This window comes from Oncorhynchus gorbuscha, linkage group LG01, assembly GCF_021184085.1.
Source record: "Oncorhynchus gorbuscha isolate QuinsamMale2020 ecotype Even-year linkage group LG01, OgorEven_v1.0, whole genome shotgun sequence".
Classification (NCBI taxonomy): domain Eukaryota; kingdom Metazoa; phylum Chordata; class Actinopteri; order Salmoniformes; family Salmonidae; genus Oncorhynchus; species Oncorhynchus gorbuscha.
In genome coordinates this window covers 81,754,550-81,778,755 of record NC_060173.1, presented here as the reverse complement: position 1 = coordinate 81,778,755, position 24,206 = coordinate 81,754,550, and the positions used below count along the sequence as shown (strand labels likewise).

At 41.8% G+C, this 24,206-nt stretch overlaps 1 protein-coding gene across 2 annotated transcripts in view; it reads left to right on the top strand.

Annotated features, from left to right (window-relative positions):
• The first annotated feature begins 2,148 nt into the window (after positions 1-2,148).
• LOC124043555 (E3 ubiquitin-protein ligase Midline-1) overlaps positions 2,149-24,206 on the top strand; it is a 58,713-nt gene continuing 36,655 nt past the window's right edge. The window contains exon 1 of one of the 2 annotated variants that reach the window (XM_046362262.1): positions 2,149-2,270. The gene's annotated coding sequence lies outside the window, so the exon portion shown is untranslated. Of the gene's footprint in view, positions 2,271-19,787; positions 19,949-24,206 lie in introns of those variants that run through there. The other variant, XM_046362279.1, reaches the window with a different exon arrangement.

The window sequence follows — 24,206 nt, the reverse complement described above, 5'->3', positions numbered from 1 at the left end:
ATCTGAATACTTATGTAAATGTGATATTTCAGGGTATTTTTTGTAACGCATTTGCGAATAGTATTACAAAAAATACCCAGAAATATGTTGTTAGTCCACACCTTTTGATTACCAACAAAAGTATATTTCTTAGTTAACACTTTATGATATTTAAATGTTATTTATTGTGTATTAAAATATGTAACAGGCAATAATATTTCAGGAAATGTAAGCAACATGATGAAGAGGAATGACATTTACACTCGTGGGTGGCCAACAATAACAATCTAAATGCCACCCCACACATAGGCAATGCCTCCTAAAAATAACCTATGGACTGGAAAATAAAATATATATATAAATACATACATGTTGGGTCAACCCAGCATGAAAGTGAAAAAACAACAACTGATGGATAAATTAATAATGCATGGCCTTTTACGGGCATGGCTTTCCATATCGTTATTTTCGCCTCCTGTGAGAGGAAATATCATTCCTGTTCATCATGTTTAATTTGTACACTGCACATTCCAATTATTTTGCACCTTACACATTGTAATATAAAATTAAATGGCCTTATTTTTAGATATCATAACTAAGCAGTAAATAACCCAACATTCAGATATGCAGAGGCACTTAAAGGACTCATACTCTTGTATAGACCTCAATAAAACCCCAAAAGTGTCCGTGCTTAAACGTAATATGTGTTGACTTTACAACAGAACAGATTCATTGGAATTCTATTTACTCTCACGAGTGAGCAAAAATTACTATCTGAAAGCCAAGCTCTACTAAGCCCCAACTACAGTCTTCTGATCTGACCCGGTGCATCATAGCTACAGAAAATCAGGGTTTCCTAAACTCGGTTCTTGGGCCCCACCTGGTTTCACATTTTGTTTTTTGCCCTAGCACTACACAGCTGATACCAATCCATGCTTGGTAACGAGTTGGTTGGTTGTTTTTAACCCAACATTCAGTAGAGTGTGCCTGGAACGGAAAAAAATGTTATCTTATGGGGACAGCCGAAGAACCCTTTTGAAACCCTTTTGTCTGAAGAGAGTACAACTCACTGGAGAAAACGCTGAAGGCTGTTAGTTAACATTCCAAGGCATGTCTTAATTTCAATATTAATGCTTGCTAAATTGATTGGGGTAAAACATTGGTGCTCACACAAAGCAGGAGACCCTGAGCGATAAATCTAGTTTCCAACCATATAATTATGCGTTTTATGTATCAAAGAAATGTCAAGTGAAAGCAAGCAGCAATTAAGCAGAAGATATGCCTTGATAATAAGTAGTCATTTCATTTTATTGGAGTCACTGAAACTGAGGGAATTTCCTCAAGGTTTTCTAAGGTCCTCTTTGAGCCTTCTGCCATGTTATCAAAAAAGTCCAGTTAGCATCAAATATGAGGGGAGGTATGTTTACATCAGACCCATAAGATCACACCACTGTGATGATGAAATCGGTCATTTATTTCAAACATTTGCAATCAATCCCGCAGGTTTTAGGGTCTTTAACTGACAAATTCAATTCGGCCTTTTTCTAATTACAACGGGTGTGTTGCCTGTTAGCGTAGGATGATGCCTAGGGAGGTTATTCTGTTCCAGACTTCTTTATCTCGGTGTGTCCTCTCTGCTGTGGTATCTCAGTGGAGAATGCCCAGGGCCGTGTGGGATACACTGTTAAGATGAAAGAGCATTAATCCCCATTATTAGGAACTGATTTTCCACCCACGGCTAACAGACCTAGCCCTAGTAAACACAAGTCTCCCTGACTTTCCTCCTAAGTCTAATTAATTTGTTGTTGTATTTTGCAGCTAACTACCAAAAGATAATCAATAAGTTACTACGTTTGTGCATATTTGGTGCAGAACAGATAAGTCCCCCCACCATATGGGTAGGTCGGATGATGACTTACAGTGAGTATAATTAGGGTGAATTCAAATGGAAATATTTGTACATTGTGTGTGGATAGAACTGTAAAGGCATTACTGTAATGTCAGCTCCCCTGGGGTGGAAGGACTCACCCCAGCCCAGCTTTCTGCTCCTGTGTAAACCTGTGAGGCAGATGAGAAGCAGAGTGTGTGTCAACATGGTATGTGTGTGTACACACCCTGATGAAGGGGAGTGTACAGCAGCGAGACAGAACACCTTCCAACCTCCTGTATGTTTTTACCAGAGGAATCCTGGCTGACTGCAGCCTGACGGAGACATTCTGCCTGGCCACGTTCTGCTGTTCTGCCATTATTCACCTGGGAGAGACTCACACAGGGCAGCCATGGGGAGCCAGGTAAGATACATACTGTAGAGATCTAAGGACAAATGGGAACACTGGAATAGTGATGAGACTATGAATTGTATTCAGGATTGAGTTTTTGTACAGTGTAACTTTCTCCATGACTTTCACTTGCGTCCCTCAACAACCAAATTGTTAACATTGCTGACTTAAATATTGTAATATATGCATTGCTGACTCAGTCATCATTTCTACGTTGTGGTCCCGGGGATCCCCACACCCTGGCGTTGTGCTCTACCAACTGAGCTACAGAAGGTTGTCTCCCCTGCACACGGTGTACAATTTCTTGCGCAAAGGCAGAGAATGTGATTAGGGATTACAAAGTCATTAGGATAATACATCCTCAGTATTGCATCAGAAGGACTATAAAAAAAAGGCCTATATAAAGATTTGATCAATCTCTCTTAAATGGATATTGATGAGACTCGGGGGGCCTAATATTGCTTGACACTTTCTGCCAGTCTGAGAGAACAGCATAGGAATGTGCTGTAAGTGAATTCCTGTTACTGAGCTACTGGTCAAGTGTTGAAGTCCCAGGGTGTTTGTGTGTGTGAGAGAGAGAGAGTGTGTGTTCCAAGTAAGGAGGAGCAGGAATTGCTGTAAAAGAACAGGTTGAGACTGGTGTGGACATGAATCATACCTGCTGACAGGTCCAGTGAGTTACCAGGTACCACAAAGAGGAAACTGTTCTGACTTTGGCTTATTAAACAGAAAAATGTACGTATACCTCATTTCAGGGATCCAGTCAACTGTCATGTGGCTACTGTACATTAGGAGGTCAGAGGGTTCCGTTCCTTGTAATTTTACACCATAAATCTTATAATAATTTCAAATAAACGTTATGTCATATAGCTTAACCTAAAGCTTTTTGGTGGAAACAACAGCAGTGCCATGTTATTTTAGGAAAGGATACAGTACATTTAATTGAGCCAAAAATGGTAAAAGTGGGAATCTGGTATATTCATTTTGGTTTTCTCTAGTTTCCCTCATGTGCAGCCTAGATGCATCTGGTAGTGATCTAACACTTCAAACACTTTCTTTGTAAACTTTGTCTTATATAGATTGAAACAGTTGTACTTTCTCTCAACATTAATATTTTGTGCTTTCTTTGCCTTGAAGACTGAATTCCGTAACCAGCTCTTTAAAAAAAAAAAAAATTAAGAATAATCCCGAGTGCAATGGATTTCTTGTGATTTTTTTATTTACGTTTAGCAATGTGAATTGTAGTTTGCTGGTTTATCACCTCTTAAACCCCACTTTTGCCTCACTACTATCCTTCTTAATGATCAATGAACCCAATGTATCCATCCCAGGTCAAGAGAGCCAGGGCCATTAGTGAGTGTGAATGCGCTAGGCCTGGGTGTTGTGACCAGGGGAGAATGACTGCCCACTCTAATTGGAGCCACGAAGTTCAAGGCAGACCGCGTTACTGCAGGCATTTGCAAAAAAAACAGGATCCCCATTAGGGAATGAGAAAATGTCAAACTTCACGGTCAATCTTTGTGTAAATAAAGCATTTTTTTTGTCAGAGAATCATGGTACCAATAATGTATTCTATTACACCGGATGTGTGTCCTTATTTAACCGATTATTTTAAAATTGCAAACAGAAGAAGTTATGAGGATAATTTAGTAGCTAATGGCAGCCTGTAGTACCCGGGAGGCCTTCAACTTGAGAGGGGGGGGGCAACACTGAGCTAGCCTGCAACATCCCTACCTGGAGTAGTAACTCAAAGTGCATGTGCATCTTAAACCGACTCCCCTGGCTTCAAATGCACTATCGAGTCTTCACATAGGAATCAATGGTGCCATGTGATCAACGGCTTTGTCCATTCCTAGATTATTCCCAGCCAATGGTTGTGACAGAGCACACATCTGTGTTGATGTGAGCCCAAGGGTTGTACTATACTGTAGCATTGACTGTGGAAAGAGTGATGCTGAGTCTGTGAGTCAGTCACCACAATGTGTGGTTGGATACTCCTCTGCTTGTTGGAGTCTGGAGCACAAGCTCCAGTTCCCAGAGAAGACAATCTGAGCTCAGTGGAAAAGGCGACTGTTTAAACCATTTTGAAATGGGAGAAAAATCTATTGTTGGAGCCAAGTTTGGGGAATGTGTCCTGCAAAGACTTTAGAGCAAGTGAGATATATATGGAGAAGGAATGAAAGGAGGATATTCTGCATTCTTCTAGCCAGCCAAAGATATGAAGCTTTCAAGTTCTCAGTTAACTCTTGTTGAGGTCTACTCAGCCCCGTCTAGCCAGGGCCCTCTACAGAAACTATAACCTATAGTGTAAAAAATGATATCCCAAAAAGTGGTAGATAACATCTATCCACTTTATTGCTTGTCAATGATAACCCGTTTCCTCCTCTAACAATGCATCATGTAATTATTCCCACTGAGGGACCAGACCAAACCAGAGCTGATGGGGTTTTGATAGAGCCGGTAGTGTAGTGAGGATGGAATGCACCCAGCCAGACAAAGACCCAAAACTCAGACCCAGATTCTAAGAGCTGGTTCTCCTTCTGAGGGCTCCTACAGCACTCATCCTATCCAAGGCTCTCCCAGGATAGGACACTGGAGCATAGAAAAGCAGATGTTCACCCCCCCCCCCCCCCCTAGCCAGTCTCCACTTTGTTCGGTGTCTTAATAAAACTCTATGTTTCTGGGAGAGATACAAGGCACAGTACAATAGAGTCTGTATTAAAGGTAACTGATGATTTAAGCAGGCATCATGAATGTGCTAATGACTAAGTTTAGTCAGCCAGTTTTTAGCTGTGTAACTGTCTGAGACATCTGAGAATTACCTAGACATTTCCCACCTTTTCATCTGAGTTGCGATAAAACAGCTCTAATTTAATATTTTGCTTAATAAAGACATGCATCTAATAGTCTAACAGTGTAATAAAATCCATCAGAAGCTGCTGGAAGCAATTACAGGGCTCTCCAAGCAGAAAAGAATGTGTCAGGCTTTCACCACAGACTTACAAAAGAATGATACATTTTTCAGGAAACAAGAAAAGCCAACAGGCTTTGGCTATTAGACTGTGCTGTGGAACTAAACATAACCTTATTTTCCCGTAAGTTACTGCCTCTCCCTATTTAACTGGGAAACCAACAGACATTCAGTATTGTAGTGTTTCTCCTGCAAAAAAAGAAAATATTGCAACTCTTCCCGGAGTTTCTCTGCAAATGATTTTTGTGCTGAACATTTGAGTCACTTTATCTGCAGACTTCTTTGTGCTTAGGATGTCCAAGTTTTAGAGTGAGCCATGGTAGCTAGTCATAGCGTGCAAAGTAAAATCTATTTTGTACATTTAACTCAGAAAGTGTGAAATGTACACTAACACCACTCAACTTTTGCAATTAAAGTAAATAAATATATAATTTCACCTTTATTTAACCAGGTAGGCCAGTTGAGAATAAGTTCTCATTTACAACTGCAACCTGGCCAAGATAAAGCAAAGCAGTGAGACAAACGAGTTACACATGGGATAAACAAACGTACAGTCAATAACACAATAGAAAAATCTATATACAGTGTGTGCAAAAGTAGTAAGATTAGGGAGGTAAGGCAATAAATAGGCCATAGTGGCGAAATAATTACAATTTAGCAATCAAACACTGGAGTGAGAGATGTGCAGAAGATGAATGTGCAAGTAGAGATACTGGGGTGCAAAGGAGCAAAAAATATATAACAATATGGGGATGAGGTAGTTGGGTGGGCTATTTACAGATGGGCTGTGTACAGGTTCAATGATCAGTAAGATGCTCTGACAGCTGATGCTTAAAGTTAGTGGGAGAGATATAAGACTCCAGCTTCAGTGATTTTTGCAATTCGTTCCAGTCATTGGCAGCAGAGAACTGGAAGGAAAGGCGGCCAAAAGAGGAGTTGGCTTTGGGGGTGACCAGTGAAATTTCCCTTCTGGAGAGCGTGCTATGGGTGGGTGCTGTTATGGTGACCCAGTGAGCTGAGATAAGGTGGGGCTTTACCTAGCATAGACTTATAGATGACCTGGAGCCAGTGGATTTGGCGACTAATATGAAGTGAGGGCCAACCAACGAGAGCATACATGTCGCAGTGGTGGGTAGTACGTATATGGGGCTTTGGTGACAAACGGATGGCACTGTGATAGCAAATTGGATGTAGTCTGAGTAGAGTGTTGAAGATATTTAGTAAATGACAGCGCCAAAGTCAAGGATCGGCAGAATAGTCAGTTTTACAAGGGTATGTGTGGCAGCATGAGTGAAGGAAGCTTTGTTGCAAAATAGGAAGCCGATTCTAGATTTAATTTTGGATTGGAGATGCTTAATGTGAGTCTGGAAGGAGAGTTTACAGTCTAACCAGATACCTAGGTATTTGTAGTGATCCACATATTCTAAGTCAGAACCGTCCAGTAGTGATGCTAGACGGGCAGGTGGGTGCAGGCAGTGATCGGTGGAAGAGCATGCATTTAGTTTCACTGACATTTAAGAGCAGTTGGAGGTCACAGATGGAGTGTTGTATGGCATTGAAGCTTGTCTGTAGGTTTGTTAACAGTGTCAAAAGAAGGGCCAGAAGTATACAGAATGGTGTTGTCTGCTTTGAGGTGAATCAGAGAATCACCTGCAACAAGAGCGACATTGATGTATACAGAGAAATATTTTGACAGTTTTGGAAACTTTAGAGTGTTTTCTATCCTAATCGGACAATTATATGCATATTCTAGATTCTGGGTCTGAGAAATAGGCAGTTTAATTTGGGTACGTTTTCCATCCAAACATCAAAATACTTCCCCCTACACTCAACAGGTTAAAGTGTTTTAGAACTTTTTGGACTTTGTGCTACAGGATGCAAATTTATGTTTGAAAAAGCTAGCCTTTGCTTTCCTAACTGCCTGTGTATATTGGTTCCTGACTTCCCTGAAAGGTTGCATCATGCGGGGGCTATTCGATGCTAATGCAGTACGCCACGGGATGTTTTTGCGCTTTCTAAGGGGTAGGCAAGTCTGCAGTGAACCAAGGGTTATATCTGTTCTTGGTTTTACATTTTTTGAATGGGGCATGCTTATTTAAGATGGTGAGGAAAGCACTTTTAAAGAATAACCAGGCATCCTCTACTGACTGAATGAGATCAATATCCTACCAGGATACCCAGGCCAAGTCGATTAGAAAGGTCTGCTCGCTTAAGTGTTTTAGGGAGCGTTTGACAGTGATGAGGGGTGGTCGTTTGACCAGTGATGAAGGGTGGTCGGCTGAAGACAGCAGAGGTTATTTTGAGGGCAGGTTGGTCAGGATGATATCTATGAGGGTGCCCGTGTTTACAGATTAGGGTTTTGCCTAGTAGGTTCCTTGATATTTTGTGTGAGATTGAGGGCATCTAGTTTAGAGTGTAGGACGGACGGGGTGTAAGCATATGCCAGTTTAGGTCACTTAAAAGTACAAATGGGTGAATAAAACACACTTCGGGAGGAGGCTTCTGATGTCAACATGCATGGAAACCAAGGCTTTTACGGTTACAGAGGTCAACAAATGATAGCACCTGGGAAATAGGAGTGCAACTGAAGGCTACAGGGCCTGGGTTAACCTTTACATCAGAGGAGGACTAGGATAAGTGTACGACTAAAGGCTATAAGAACTGGTAGTCTAGTGCATTGGGGACAGATAATAAAAAGAGCAGGTTTCTTGGCATGGGGAATAGATTCAGGGCATAATGTACTGACAATGGTATGATAGGATGTGAGTACAGTGGAGGTAAACCTAGGCGTTGAGTAATGATGAGAGGTTTCGTCTCTAGAGGCACCAGTTAAGCCAGATGAGGTCTCCGCATGTGTGTGTGGTGGGACAAAAAAAAGCTATCTAAGGCATTTTGAGCGGGACTGAGGGCTCTACAGTGAAATAAACAATAAGAACTAGCCAAGACAGCAGTAGACAAGGCATATTGACATTAGAAAGAGGCGTAAAGCAATCACAGGTGTTGATCAGGAGCGCTAAGACAACAGCGGGTAAATGGCAATGAATGGGCAGAGTGGGTCAGTTAGGTACATACAGGACCTGAGTTTGAGGCTGGGGCCGACAGGTAAACAAAATGAGGTACTGTGTTATTAAAACAGATCAGGAGAAATCAGCTGTGTAGCCGAGTGATATTAGGGTGAAAAGAGCAGCAATAGGTGAGTCAGGGTGCCGTTTGGTAGTCACGACTACATTAGGCGATTAGGGGACACAGCATTCAGAAAAGCTAGCGGGCCGGGACTTGTAGATGGTTCTTCGGCGACATCATAACAGAATAGCCTGTTGAGACCACATCGGGCGATCACGTCGGCAGTCCAGTCGTGATGGATCGGGCGGGGCTCCGTGTCGATAATAAAGGGTCCAGGCCATTTGGCAAAGGAGGTATTGTAGCAATAGAATTAGCAGGTATATGGGCCTAGCTCGAGGCTAGCTGGTGCTTGCTTCAGGACAGAGGCGTTAGCTAACAGTAGCCACTCGTTTGCAGCTAGCTGCGATGCCAGAGCGGCAGGGATCCAGTGATGTGGTAAAGAGAAGCAGTCCAATATGCTCTGGGTTGATATCGCGCCGTGCAGACTGGCAGGTGTTGTCCGAGCTAAGGCTGGCTGGTGAACAAAAAAAAGGTGAAGACCTCTAGCCGTGGCTAACAAAGAATAGTAGCTAGTTAGCTGGCTAGCTCCTGATGGAAGTTCCAGTTATAAGGAATACAAATAGCAGATCCGTACCGCATTGGGTGAGGCGAGTTGCAGGAAAGTATACTTAATTAGTAGATAGATAAGATTAAGATGTACTGTATACGAAAAAGACAGGCTATTTACAAGGGATAAGACAAAGACAAACACACACGTCCTACTGCTACGCCATCTTGGATCCTAATCAAAACTTACCAAGAAAATCACAGCTCTCAAGGATGTGTTGACTTGACAACTGTGTCAGAGTTGTTAATGACCCTTGCCCCACTTTTGTTCCATGCTGGCTGAAGACCAGATCCAGTGACAGACGAAAGGGGAAACATGTAAGTACCTTTGCCATATGGATGAAGAGGGTAAACCTTTAATTATAGAGTGCATTCGGATTGTAGCCAGACCCTTTGAATTTTTCCACACAATACCCCATAATGACTAAGTTTTACAAATCCCTTTGGCCCTGCAGTCTAGGGGGGGATGGAAACGAGACCCGTGACATATCTCATGCAAATTATAACAGTGAAAAGGAACAGTGAGAACAAAAACCACAGACAACGTAAATCTACCGTCAAACACTCAGGGTTTATTGGTTAAACACACGGTAATGGAGGGGGAAGGGGGGGAGAGGGGGGTTGAGCTGGACCCAAGGAAAGGAATAATAAGTATCCAAAAACACCCCAAAGCTAGTCTACCGGCTTCAACAACAGCTAGCTCCCTAACCAATAAAATACAGTGGGTGGTCCGCCCAGTTCTAACTTAGCGTTCTTTAGAAAATATTTACCTACGGTTAGTGTATGCCCATGGGCGACTTGTCTTGGTACCCCCTTTTCCCACCATCAAACAGAGATCCTGTAAAAAACCTGCTCCAGAGCACTTAGGACCTCAGACTGGGGCAATGGTTCACCTTCCAACAGGACAACGACCCTAAGCACACAGCCAAGATAATTTAGGATTTGCTTCAGGACAAGTCCCTGAATGTCCTTAAGTGGCCCAGCCAGAGCCCGGACTTGAACCTGATTGAACATCTCTTGAGAAACTTGAAAATAGCTATGCAGCAACGCTCCCTGTCCAACCTGAAAGAGATTGAGAGGATCTGCAGAGAAGAATGGAGAAACTCTCCAAATACAGGTGTGCCAAGCTTGTAGCGTCATACTGTAATCGCTGCCAAAGATGCTTCAACAAAGGACTGATTAAACGGTCTGAATACTTATGTAAACTCAGTTGTTTTTTTACAAATGTGCAAACATTTCTAAAAACCTGTTTTTGCTTCGTCATTATGGGCTTTTGTGTGTAGATCGATGTGAGGGAAAAAACTAAATGTGGAAAAAGTCGAGGGGTCTGAATATTTTCCGAATGCACTGTATTTGCTGCCGGCCTACAGTTACATTTTGGCACCAGTAGAGTAGCTATCTAGCTATATAAACCACACCCCTCGGCAAACATACCTTCTCTGATGTTGGCTACAAGGTGGTACTTATAGAAATTAGGTTAGAGAATATCATGTTACCTTTGGCATATTAAAATTAGAGTAACAATGACGTCACGTTGTCCCCTTAATAATTAATCCACGTTTTTGATGTGGGGGAGGGAACCAGTAACTATATGATCAGACTGTATCTATGTAGAAGCAACAATAACTTTTCATATTTTGGTCATCATACTTTAATCTGCTTTCCTTCAAATATCATCCAAATTCACAAAAAAAATGATTTTGACACTGAATGACATTTGAAAGCATATGCAAAGCCCAATGTGAGAGTAACCACTATGTAGCACTAATATGAAAATAAAGGCATTTATATTTGTGTATAAAAATGTAATGTGCAATTGTGTTCAATTAAAATATGACTTTGTTGTGAACAAAGTTAACATGATCACCAGGAATGACATTAACTATGTTAAAGCCCCACCCCTAATAAGCCATGCCCTTGAATATAACCTATAGATTGCATTATTCCATCTGCTGGGGCAGCCCAGATTGAAAACTAAATTGATGGTTTAATTAACCTATGCTTGTTCGGTTTTTCACACAACCTGCCACATTATGCTGGCTTGCAAAGTGATGTGTAATTCCTATTAAAATTCAGCCAGAGTGCCAATATCCAACCTTGAGAATTTTTAAACACCCACGAACTGCATTGTGCAATATTAGACTACCTAAAGCGTCTAAATTGGAACAACCATTTCAGTAACCAGTAACATATTGGATTATTTGAGAAACATAAGATTAGTTAATCAATCAATGTACATGCAAGAATATAGATATTGAAACAATTCTAAAATTCATCATGCAATAGAGCATGCTGGGAAATATGATAATGATGGGAGTGGTTTTGGTTCAAATCTGGTTATTTGATCAACATTGGGGTTATTTTACACCAATGAGTGTTAATTCAGCACTTACAGAGTTCTTATGTTTAGAGTGTAGGACCTCAAACTCAGGCCTTATGAAATACGTATTTCCCGAACAGTCATTCTGATTCCCATGTAAAATAGCATTTGAGTGACTAAAATATCACACATAATATTTGTTTCGGATAGAATTGCTAAACATTTGAGTACTTTGTCTCTCATGGCTAACTACCAGGAAGTTTGAAAAGACAGACTGTGTGGGTGGGGAGATTTCTTAATGAGCTCGCCTTACTTTGATAGAATTTAGAGTTGGATAAATGTAGTTAACTTGAATCTTTCGCAAGGACTTATACAGGATACTACCATCAACATCAAAACCTTCATTCTGAATCACAATTCCATACCACTAAACATTGATTTTGGGCAACATTATCTGACTGGACTATTACCAGCAAGGATCATCAAGAAATAAAACTTAGAACAAACCAAAACCTGCAGAAGAAACACATTGGAACACACTGAAATTAGCACTGAAGTGTGAAGTGAGAGGCGTGAAAACTCTTGAGCATGACAATGGCAAGATATTTTCACAGCCCCCTCCATCTGTGCAGAGATATACAGCTTTGTTTGGACGTCGTAAAGGACCATTTGCCGAAACTGAAAAGATATAGCTAGCTAACAACCTCCTTTTCCACATGGAAAAGACGGTGGACAGAGATTTGTTAGCTACGTTAGCTAGCTAGCTGAGATTTTCTACAAGTAATCTGCCTCCCGAAAAAAGTTGCTCCCAAGTGGGTGTAACACCTACTCCCGTTGCCTGCTGCACTGCTGCTTGGATTCCACCTGGTGATCTGTTCACCGTCTGCCCTGGCCTGTCTCCCCCTGTCTGGTACAGGTAACCCCACCACACTCCCTCCTCTCTCATGAGCTTTCGCTCTCCTCCAGCACACACACACTGTTGGGGTAAGTGACTCTGAACTTACAATGACTAGCCCCAAGTCGTTATATTTTTCTCTTGTGCTTTATGCTATTTGCCTCATGACTCTTGCGTGCTTTGTTGACTATGAACTTGCTTGTTATCTCAACCGTGGTACTGACTATGTTTGTTCTCACACTTGGGACTCTGACTCTCTATTGGTTATACAGACTCTTGGCCTCCCATCCTATTCTAACCACATTTCACCAGCTTTTTATTCATGTTACCTGATGAAATTGCTGTACGTTATGATCTTGTTGCCATCTAATGCACATTCAAATGTTCTAAATCAACACTGCAGAACTCTCCCTGTCCTCTGCCGTGCCCTGATTGTATTACTGCTGCTTATATCTGGGATTGTGCATGTACACCCTGGCCCATCTACAAGCCCCAAATCTTATTTGTGCTCTGATATCTGCTTCACTGATTTATGCTCTCTTCAAAGCCTTGGTTTTCTGCATATTAACACTAGAAGTTTATTACCTAAATTTGATAAATTTAAAGTGTAGGTTCACAGCTCCAATCCAGATGTGTTGGTCATTACTGAGACATGGTTAAGAAAGAGTGTTTTGAATACTCATGTTAACCTTTCTGGTTACAACCTTTTTCGTCAAGACAGATCTTCCAAAGGTGGTAGAGTGGCAATCTTTACCAAGGATTACATTCAGTGCTCGGTTGTCTCCACCAAGTCTGTCACCAAACAATTTGATTTTCTGGTTTTATGCATTCAACTTTCAAGTAACTCTTTGTTGACTGTTGCCGGGTGTTATTGGCCACCATCAGCACTGGCCTGTACACTAAACACCCTAAGCTCTATCCTGGCCCTTTACACTAAGTCTGAATTTGTCCTGCTAGGCGACCTAAACAGCGACATGCTTAAACCACCTGACCAAGTCCTAAAGCAACGGTACTCCCTAAATCTTTCTCAGAAAAGGCTACTCTCCTTGATGTTATCTTTACAAATAATCCTGCTAGGTGTCATTCTGGTGTTTTCTGTAATGAACTTAGTGATCACTGTTTTACAGCCTGTGTTTGTAATGGCTGCTCAGTGAAACAACCTGTCCTGATTTGTCATGCCCTGATTTGACCTGGCCTTTGTAAATTGGTGTATAATCAGCTTGACCCCCTCAAAGACGCTTCTTTTTTTATATTTTCATTGGTATCGTTAACAAATATGCGCCCATGAAGAAAATTAGAATTAAAAACAGGTTCAGCTCCTGGTTCGACCGTGATCTGGCAGAATTACTCCACCTCAAGAATTACATTTGGAAAATTGCTCGGCACATGCATATTCAGGCTGACTGGCTCTTGTTCAGACAAATTAGAAATAAGTGCACTCAGGCTATCCGGAAGGCCAAAGTTAGTTACTTTAAAACTTCTTATGGCTGAAATCCCGTTAACGGGATCGATTTGACAACAGCCAGTGAAAGTGCAGGGCGCCAACATCAAACAACAGAAATCTCATACTTAAAATATCTCAAACATACAAGTATTATACACCATTTTTAAAGATACACGTGTTGTTAATCCCACCACAGTGTCCGATTTCAAAAAGGCTTTACGATATAAGCATACCATGTGATTATGTTAGGTCAGTGCTTAGTCACATAAAAAACACAGCCATTTTTCCAGCCAAAGAGAGGAGTCACAAAAAGCAGAAATAGAGATAAAATGAATCACTAACATTTGATGATATTCATCAGATGGCACTCATAGGACTTCATGTTAGACGATACATGTATGTTTTGTTCGATAAAATGTTTTTACAAATTTAAAAATCTCAGTTCACATTGGCGCGTTATGTTCAGTCATGTTTTGCTTCCAAAAGATCCAGTGATTTTTTCAGAGAGCCACATCAATTTACAGAAATACTCATCATAAATGAGTAGCAGGCAGTTTACTCTGGGCACCTTATTCATCCAAGCTACTCAATACTGCCCCCCAGCCATAAGAAGTGTTATGCATGGAATTAAAGATATGCTTCTCCTTAATGCAACCGCTGTGTCAGATTTCAAAAAACGCTTTTCAGTGAAAGCACAACATGGAATAATCTGAGTACATTTCTCAGAGACAAGCCATACAGATACCATGTTGGGGAGTCAGCAGAAGTCAGAAATAGCATTATAAATATTCACTTACCTTTGATGATCTTCATCGGAATGCACTTCCAGGAATCCCAGTTCGACAATAAATGTTTGTTTTGTTCGATAAAGTCCATCATTTATTAGTTCACATATCCAAATTCGCAAGGCGCAGGCACTTAGTTCAGACGACAGTTCCATTACAGTTCGTTGAAACATGTCAAACGATGTTTAGAATCAATCTTTAGGATGTTTTTATCATAAATCTTCAATAATATTCCAAAAGGACAATTTCTTTGTCTTTAGAAATTAAAAGGAACAGAACTCGTGCTCACGGCCGCAGCGAGACAGCTCATGGCATTCTGCCAGACACCTGGTTGAAACAGCTCTTATTCGCTCCCCCTTCACAGTAGAAGCCTAAAACCAGGTTCTAAAGACTGTTGACATCTAGTGGAAGCCTTAGGAAGTGCAATTGGACCAAATTTTACACGGTATATTGGATAGGCAAAGACTTGAAAACCTACAAACCTCAGATTTCCCAATTCCTGGTTAGATTTTTATCTCAGGTTTTTGCCTGCCATATGAGTTCTCTTATACTCACAGACATCATTCAGACAGTTTTAGAAACTTCAGAGTGTTTTATATCCAAATATACTAATACTATGCATATCATAGCTTCTGGGCCTGAGTAGCAGGCAGTTTACTCTGGGCACCTTATTCATCCAAGCTACTCAATACTGCCCCCCAGCCATAAGAAGTAGGAGCAGTTTTCTCTCTGTGGGTCTAACCCCAAGACGTTCTGAAGAACGGTTAAAAACCTGGAGCATAAACCCTCCTCCTCACAGCTGCCCATGTCCCTTAATGTTGACGATGTGGTTGTTACTGACAAGGAGAACATGGCTGAGATCTTTAATCACCAGTCCATTAAGTCAGGATTACTATTTGACTCTGCCATGCCTCCATGCCCGTCCAACATTTCCTCATCTACCACCCCTTCTTGTGCGACTATCCTCAATGCTCCTCCCTCTTTTTCCCCTGCCTGCTACAAAGTTTCTCCCTGCAGGCTGTCACTGAGTCCGAGGTGCTAAAGTAGCTCCTTAAACTTGACCCCCCAAAAACATCTGGGTCAGATGGTTTAGACCCTTTCTTCTTTAAGGTTGCTGCCTCTATGATCGCCAAGCCTATCTCTGACCTTTTTAACCTGTCTCTCCTCTCTGGGGAAGTTCCCATTGCTTGGAAGGCAACCTGTCTCAGACACTGCTAATCAACAAGGGAATATCCCAAGGCTTGATCCCAGGTCCCATGCTCTTCTCAATTTAAATCAACAACATAGCTCAAGCAGTAGGAAGCTCTCTAATCCATTTATATGCTGATGATACCATCTTATACTCAGCTGGCCCCTCCCCGGATGTTGTGTTAAACGTTCTACACACAAGCCTTCTCTGACCTTAACCTTGTTCTGAACACCTCCAAAACAAAGGTCATGTGGTTTGGTAAGAGGAATGCCCCTCTCCCCACAGGTGTGATTACTACCTCTGAGAGCTTAGAGCTTGAGGTAGTCACCTCATACAAGTATTTTGGAGTATGGCAAGATAGTACACTGTCCTTATTTCAGCACATATCAAAGCTGCAGGCTAAGGTTAAATCTACACTTGGTTCCCTTTATCATAATCATTCCTCTTACACCGCAGCTGCCAAACTAACCCTGATTCAGATGACCATCCTACCCATGCTAGACTACGGAGACGTAATTTATAGATCGGCAGGTGAGGGTGCTATCGAGCGGCTAGATGTTATTTACCATTCGGCCATCAGATTTGCCACCAATGCTCCTTATAAGACACATCACGGCATTCTATACTCTGTAAACTGGTAATCTCTCTATACCCATCGCAAGACCCATTGGTTGATGCTTATTTGTAAAACCCTCCTAGGCCTCTCTCCCCCCTATCTGAGATATCTACTGCAGCCCTCATCCTCCACATACAACACCTGCGCTGCCAGTCACATTATTTTAAGGGTCCCCAAAGCACACCCATCCCTGGGTCGCTCCTCTTTTCAGTTCGCTGCAGCTTGCAACTGGAACGAGCTGCAAAAAAACACTCAAACTGGACTGTTTCATCTCAATCATGGACACTTCCTGACAGTTGTGGCTGATTCGCATGATGTATTGTTGTCTCTACCTTCTTTCCCTTTGTGCTGTTGTCTGTGCCCAATCATGTTTGTACCATGTTTTTTGCTGCTACCATTTTGTGCGGCTGTCATGTTGTGTTGCTATCATGTTGTTGTCATGTTGTGTTGCTACCATTCTGGGTTTTCATGTGTTGCTGCCAAGCTATTTTGTTGTCTTAGGTCTCTCTTTATGTAGTGCTGTGGTGTCTCTCTTGTCATGATGTGTGTTTTTGTTCTATATTTTTATAACATTTTGTATCATTAATCCCAGCCCCCATCCCCGCAGGAGGCATTTTGCCTTTTGGTAGGTCGTCATTGTAAATAAGAACTTGTTCTCAACTGACTTGCCTTGTTAAATAAAGGTCAAGCAGCGTGGTTGCAGACAGCAGTATTGCAGTAAAGTCACCTCAAGCTAATTTGGTAATACACAAAGCTACTCAAACATTTAAATTGCATGAATGTTGTATTTTCATTTGATATATACATCTCCAATTTGTCGTGTCTTATGTGATGCGGTTCACAGCAGCACTGATAGTGTTTTGAATGACCCTTCGCCCCTTTAGTTCTGTGCTGGCTGAAGACCTAGCTAGCAAGTAACTAGCTAACACCAGACACAGATGAAGACCTAGCTAGCAACTAACGAGCTAACACTAGACACAGATGAAGACCTAGCTAGCAAGTAACTAGCTAACACTAGACACAGATGAAGACCTAGCTAGCAAGTAACTAGCTAACACCAGACACAGATGAAGACCTAGCTAGCAAGTAACTAGCTAACACCAGACACAGATGAAGACCTAGCTAGCAAGTAACTAGCTAACACCAGACACAGATGAAGACCTAGCTAGCAAGTAACTAGCTGACACCAGACACAGATGAAAGGGGAAACATATACGTATCTTTGCATTAGATGAATAATGTAAACTTTTAAACATACTTGCTGACACCCCAACTTTATGACTCACACTCAGACACATGCTTGTTGTTTTTTTTACACTGGAGAATTTGCTTTTCACTGTTAATAAACAGCACACGTCCAAGTATTTTCCCCATGTATGTTCTTAAAAACATACCTCACTGTGTCAATTCAGATCATGGCTGCCGTTGAATGGCTAGAGCTTGTGTGTGAGAGAGAGCAGAGGAAAAGCTGCATGGAATCTGATGCCACAGTGCTGGCAGGCAGGGCCGTAGCCATGGAGACAAATCAAGCTGTAGTATAGCCGCCCTGTACTCAAAGGAAAAGCATAACTTCCAGGTCAATGCCTCTTATAGCCCCTCACAGCCAACTATATGTTATCCAAGCTAATCAGAATGCAGTCCAAAGGTTGTTTACATTAAGGGCATCTTGTGCTGTGGCACACACATAGCTTTCCAGTTCCACTCGCTTGAAACTCAACCACAGCTACTCAAATGAAAAACCCGAAGCAAAGGTAAAGAGGATGCTAGATGTTATCTTTGTTGCCATTCTTTTGTTTGTATTGTTGATAGATTAGAGGAGGGTTCATCATTTATTGTAGTAGGACACTGCTGCAGAGGTAAATGCATTTCTATGTTTATTTATTTGATCCATCAACCATGTGTGTTTCAGTAGTGAGCCCTTGGGGGAGATCATCTTACTGATAGGCCAGCAGAGTAATTAAAATCTTGAACCTTTGCCATGGTTACCGTGTGCACATAGAACTGTCCCTGGGGACAGTAGAGTAAGGTAGAATTAAACAGGAGTGATAAGGTTCTCTCAGAATGGTGCAGATTGTGTTCAGTGCAGTGCAGTTCATGCTGGATTCATCCCTCAAGTCAACATTGTGTATCTTGGGTGGTTGAGTACACAGTCCCATGTGGCTCAGTTGGTAGAGCATGGTGCTTACACTATCAGCGTTGTGGGATTGATTCCCATGGGGGACCAGTATAAAAAATGCATGCACTCACTACTTACTGTAAATTGCTCTGTATATGAGTATCTTCTAAATTACTTAAATTAATATACACACAAAAAAATCTAGGACTTTGGAAAGGGTGATGGTTCTATGTGCAACCATATTGACACAAAGGACCATTTAAGCTCTTATTTACAGTTCACAAAATTATTATTTGCTCTTTTGGTGATAATTCAATTGTAAGTAGCGGCGGCGTTTTGTGCAACCATGAGTGAGAGTGTCATTCCAGTTTATCTAATGTGTTGTGTTATGCCATTACATATTATAGATGATGTTGGCCAGTGATGGTGTCTTGTGAAAGATGACCAATTTAGTCAGTGGTTCTCAATTCTCTCCATAAGGACACCCAGCTGTTTCAAAGGTAGCTCACCTGATTTCACTTGTCAATGAACACAGTAATAACACCTCTGGAATATAATTACTGACCAGAATAAAAAAAGGTCTGTATGGTTCTTCAAAAGGATCTACAAAGAACCTTTGAGAAAGGTTGAGAAAGGTTCTATAAAGAACCATAAAAAAGGCTCGTAAAAGCCACAAAAAGGCTTGAAACCATGGCGGAAAGTTTTTTGGTGCTATATAAAAACTTTTTTAATGGGTCTTTATAGAACCTTGGGAAAGGGTTCTTTTCAGAACAGTGCAAATTCCATTTAGAACTTTATGAGCATGGTTCATTATAGAACCTTCAAATAAGTGTCCCGCTAAATCTACAAAATTATGTTTTTCATGAAGGTGATACTTACAAGCCACACAACCCCTATCTGATTCTATTATTATTAGATGTTTTAGTGTGTAGATAAATATTCTATACGACCTTATAATAAGTCTGAAAAATGTTGCCTAAAGCATGCTTTCACTTCGATTACATCTGCATTTTCTCACATCTGATTTGCTAACACATGGACACATCAACACATGGACACGTCAATGAAGAAGTCCTCCTTTCCCCTAGATCTTCTCCCCATTGTATGGCCTTGCAATTGCACATTTATTTCACCATGATTTCATGAGGAGCTTTTATGGAGCCGTGTATTCTTCATGTATCTTTTGTGATGATGTATGGTTGTGATGCAGCGATGCAGCAGAGCCTTGGAGACTGACCCCATCTGTGTGTAGCCTGATCCCCAAGGTTCCCCCCTACTCCCCCGTCTTTGTTTGCTTGCTCTTTTGTCTTACGGAGGGGGAGAGGGGAGCGACAGGGGAGTGTCAGGGCCAAGAGCACAGTCCCAGCCCTTAATGGATGCCGCGTCCATGAAATAACCCAGTGCAAGTGACGCTACTCCAGCCCGTTACACGCTTCCGTGAGCATACGGCTGCGGCTGGGTCAGGGGCAAAGGGAGGGAGAGGCACCACACTAACTAGGTGGCTGTGTTTTGTTTGGAGCCAGAGTTTCATCCATGTGCCAGTGACATGCAGTATAGTGTTTAACCGTTCAGTGGGTGTTGCATCTCTCCTCTCCGTTGGACAGGACCACCCTGGACCATAGCATGTGAGTAGTGCTTGTACTGCAAGGGCTGAATGTTGTGGAAAGTTGTTGTAAATGAATGATTCTAGCTATTTATCCTGAGCTTGAACGTGTCATAGCTTCTTGAGCTTCTTGACATGGTGATCCATGATCTGGACATGTGCAGTAGAAGTTAATTTGTAATTGTGTTGTATGAATCCTTAAGATTTGTATTTCTAGTTTGAGGTTTTTGAAGGAGATAAGATTTGAAGGACACAACAGCATATTGATTAATGAAGTATTTTTGCGGACCATGTTAAGCCATATTTTGAAAATAGGAAATAATATGGCTCGTTTTGAGAATATGGCCTGTACCTGAAATCTTCAATATGAATCTATCTGTTTAGTTGGAATCATGTGGACTAGTTAAATTGTTCAACAACCAGATCCCAGCAAGTCAATTATGAACTGTTGGATGAATCTGTGTTAATCCAGTCCATATGACACATTTCTGACACACCCATGTGCTTCAGACTCTTGGATCCATCAGGCCTCAGTGCTTTCTCTGTTCCATCCCTTATCTTCTACTTCAAGAAGGTTTTTCTAAGCCACAATTTCTTATGTTTGACGTGCCAAGCACCACCAAGGAAATAGCTGTGGGCTACTAATGGACTTATTTAGCATGGATGAATATTAATCTGTTTGGAAGAATTGTTCTATATTATGGCAGTGACCTGGCAGTGATTTTTCTTCTGAAAATATTTAATATCCACAATCAGGCTGGATTCCAAAAGGAATTACACTTCACTTTGCAAACCAGCATAATGTGATTTGCAGGCCTGATGTGGGCAGTAATATATGAGTTACAGGCTACTGTACAGAGTAAAAGAAGGCCCTCAACTGAAAGCCTTGTCTTAAATAATAAAAATGTTATGACAAAGTTATACATGAAGGCCATAGGTATGTTAATTAATAAATGCATCAATCATCTCTCTGTCACTAGCAAACACAGCCATGGGTGGCACTGGTAACTCTACAATTCACTCTAAAGGCACCCTGGGAAATATGTAAATAAGGCTTAAAACCCTTTTTAAATGTTTTATTTATTTCACCTTTATTTAACCAGGTAGGCAAGTTGAGAACAAGTTCTCATTTACAATTGCGACCTGGCACCCTCCTGTCCTGGAGGGCTGAAACATTTCTGGTTTTGGAATCTTTGTATGGATCTTTTAAGAACCATCCCATTTATGATTCTTCCGAGACTCCAAAATTTCCCTGTGGTATTGATCTCAAGAACCTTATTTGGGCCTCCCGGGTGGCACAGTGGTTAAGGGTGCTGTACTGCAGCGCCAGCTGTGCCATCAGAGACTCTGGGTTCGCGCCCAGGCTCTGTCGTAACCGGCCGCGACCGGGAGGTCCGTGGGGCGACGCACAATTGGCCTAGCGTCGTCCGGGTTAGGGAGGGCTTGGCCGGTAGGGATGTCCTTGTCTCATCGTGCACCAGCGACTCCTGTGGTGGGCCGGGCACAGTGCGTGCTAACCAAGGTTGCCAGGTGCACGGTGTTTCCTACAACACATTGGTGTGGCTGGCTTCCGGGTTGGATGCGGGCTGTGTTAAGAAGCAGTGCAGCTTGGTTGGGTTGTGTATCGGATGACGCATGACTTTCAACCTTCGTCTCTCCTGAGCTCGTACGGGAGTTGTAGCGATGAGACAAGATAGTAGCTACTAAAACAATTGGATACCACGAAATTGGGGAGAAAAAGGGGTACAATTAATAAATAAACTTGCAGCTTTATTTCTAAGAGTGTACCCTAATGTTTAACCTAATTCATCCCGGTCTCAGTTTGGATGCTATGTAGACTACAAATTGACGTAACAGAAGTTGATTGTTTATGGTATTATTATGTTGTTGAGGGAAGTTTATTAAAACGTTTTAATAGTTAAAAAACGATCATGCTTTTGTTTCTTTTGTTTTTCTCTCAGACAAATCATAAATGTAGCTTTGTGTGTCAGCCTGGATTTAGGATCAGTTTGGATTTCATGTGGGTGAGGTGGAGACAGTTGCTTAACCACAGTCCAGACATGTCCCTTCTGGAGTGGTTCAAAATGTAACCACATAAAACCGTTTTCACTCAATCCTTATTTCAGCTCCAAATGGGTGTGATATTGGACTTGATCTTCTGCTGCTAAACCAGTTGTTACCAGTAGAAACGTTTTGTCCCCAAATAACCTAACTGCTGAGGAAACAACACTGCTGCATCAATCAGAATGGAATTTCTCAAAAAGTTGAGTGGAAAATGCTGTTATGGACCAATCCTGTATACCCTGGTGCTTTACCTGGAAGCTATACAGAAGCAACTATACAGAAGCTATAGCATAAAAGTTATTTCAATGCAGTATTTCTACAGTGTAGAAATATATTGTCAATTGTGTGTCAGATGGGTACAGGGTTGGTGTCTTTTAAGAGTTGGCACATGTGGTATTGTAATGAGTGGGTGGGACATCCTTCTGTCAAGCGAAGAGAGAATAATCAAACACGGCTTTGCGTGTGTACAGCGTATGTGTTACAGTCATGAGTTGTTTGCATATCCTTTGTCCGATCTTTTTAAACGAGGGCAATGTATACGTGTTATAATGCTGTTTTGATTTAATATTTAACACACTACAAATCACACACTTTAATTGGAAGCTCCTGTCAAGCTCAAATGTGAAGAGAGGGGCAGGCAACCCAGGTTTTTCTAAACGCCAACTTGAACACCTCTGTTATGAATCCTTTGTGCAAACCTTCCATCAGTAACACTCCTCAAGCCTCTCCATGTCAAGTCGTCAGCTTAAGAACAGAAAGACCCTTCACAAGTCCAGTTGCCTTGTGCGAAGAGAGTCTTTGTAAACAAATTGCTTTGCCTTTTCAAAACATTTGACCAGTCATCCCAGTAAGAAGAGGAAAGCTTGCGGGTGAGGAGAGGGGAGCAGGAGGAGAGTGACAGGCAGCCATGGGCCTCAGTAGGAGACAAGCAGGCTTTGATCTGGGAGAGAGAGAGAGCTGAGCTGGAGGACTTGCCATGAAAGGATTAGAGTGCTGTTTGGCACAAGAGCCAAGATGCACTGTCGAGCTGTTGCACACCACCATGGCAACCAAAGCCTTACACCTCCCCGCCAACTCTCCTCAATGCCATCCCTACTCATGCATTTAAAAATGATCTTATGTCTTGAAGAAAATGCTCACACTGTACTCGCAAGCTAAATGCCTGTAGATATGTAACTGTAGCATATGAACAATGAAATTGTACGGTGAACAATAATGCATCGAAATAGCTAAGTACACATATATTATATGTATCATATATATGTATCAAGAATCTTATTGCAAATCAATATTTATTTTTTATTTCATTTAACTTTATTGAACTAGGCTCACCACCTTTATTGAACTAGGCTCGCCAACAAATTACGATTTACAATGAAGACACTGGCACTGGGCCAATTGTGCGCCGCCCTATGGGACTCCCAATCATGGCCGGATGTGATACAGCCTGGATTCAAACCAGGGTGGCGCACTGAGATGCAATATCAATGTACCGGCCAGCCCAGCTGTGCCACCTCCACCTCCCCCATCCCCAAATCCCCAAATCCCCACACCTCCATTTCCATACCCCCATCCCCGTGTCCCCATATCCCCACTCCCCAATATTCCTCTTATCCCATACATTGCAATTTCCTAATTACCATTAGAAAACAGGTAGTTTGGCTTCTGGATACTGATTGGCTGAAAGCCGTGGTATATCAGAAAATATACCATGGGTATGGCATAAAATGACTTGTTTACTGTTCTAAATAGGTTGGTAACTAGTTTATAGTAGCAATAAGGCACTTTCTGGTTTGTGGTATATGGCCAATATACCACAACTAAGGGCTGTATCCAGGCATTCCATGTTGCGTTGTGCATAAGAACAGCCCTTGGTCGTGGTACATTGGCCATATACCACACCTCGTCGGGCCTTATTGCTTAAATCAGGGATGTCTCCTTGGCAGCCAGCCCCCTCAGTCTCCACCACCAGGTTTGATTGACATCCTCCCTATGGAGGAGGGGGATTGTATACATCCCAAAGTCTCCAGGGACCAAGTTAATGATCCCGGCCAACAACACAACACAAAGAGGAAAAGCCTGAGAAGTCTCTGCAGTCTGCTGGAGGTATTTGGATCACACTCTTTATGAAGAGGATTAGAGAAGAGATGTGTGTGTGTGTGTGTGTGTGTGTTTGTGTGAGAGAGATGAGAATTTCACAGATAGTGGCAAAGGCG